General features: G+C 50.5%; 1 protein-coding gene across 1 annotated transcript in view; it reads right to left on the bottom strand.

Annotated features, from left to right (window-relative positions):
* The window catches only part of Grid2ip (glutamate receptor, ionotropic, delta 2 (Grid2) interacting protein), a 48,361-nt gene that overhangs the window by 46,776 nt on the left and 1,021 nt on the right, over nt 1-564 (bottom strand). The gene's annotated exons all lie outside the window — the stretch shown is intronic.

Raw genomic sequence — 564 nt, 5'->3', positions numbered from 1 at the left:
GTGTAGGGATGGAACCCATGGTGTTGTGTGTGCTAGGAAAGTGCTGTCATTGGGCTACCACCTCAGGCCTCTCTTTCTCTACTTTACATCTTAGATTTAAGCTTCAGCAAATCCTAGACTCCATCCTCTACTTTCAAATCTTCAGAAGCTCCTATTTCAGCTGGGCGCTGGTGGCTCACGCCTGTAATCCTAGCTACTCAGGAGGCTGAGATCTGAGGATCGGGGTTCAAAGCCAGCCTGGGCAGGAAAGTCCGTGAGACTCTTATCTCCAATAAACTATGAGAAAACCAGAAGTGGCGTTGTAGCTCAAGCAGTAGAGCACTTGCCTTGAGCTGAAGAGCTGAGAGACAGTACCCAAGCCCAGAGTCAGAGTTCAAGCCCCATTACCAACCAAAAAAAAGGGGGGGGGGACTGGGAAGGTGGCTCAGTGGTAGAGCACTTGCCTTGCATGCATGAGGCCCTGGGTTCAGTTCCTCAGCACCACATAAGCAAAAAGAAAAAAGCCAGAAGTGGCACTGTGGCTCAAGTGGTAGAGTGCTAGCCTTGAGCTGAAGAGCTGAGGGA

The sequence above is a fragment of the Dipodomys ordii genome, unplaced genomic scaffold (genome assembly GCF_000151885.1).
Source record: "Dipodomys ordii isolate 6190 unplaced genomic scaffold, Dord_2.0 Scaffold68, whole genome shotgun sequence".
Taxonomy (NCBI): domain Eukaryota; kingdom Metazoa; phylum Chordata; class Mammalia; order Rodentia; family Heteromyidae; genus Dipodomys; species Dipodomys ordii.
The sequence above is the reverse complement of the archived record's forward strand: the minus strand, read 5'-3'. Positions and strand labels throughout refer to the sequence as shown.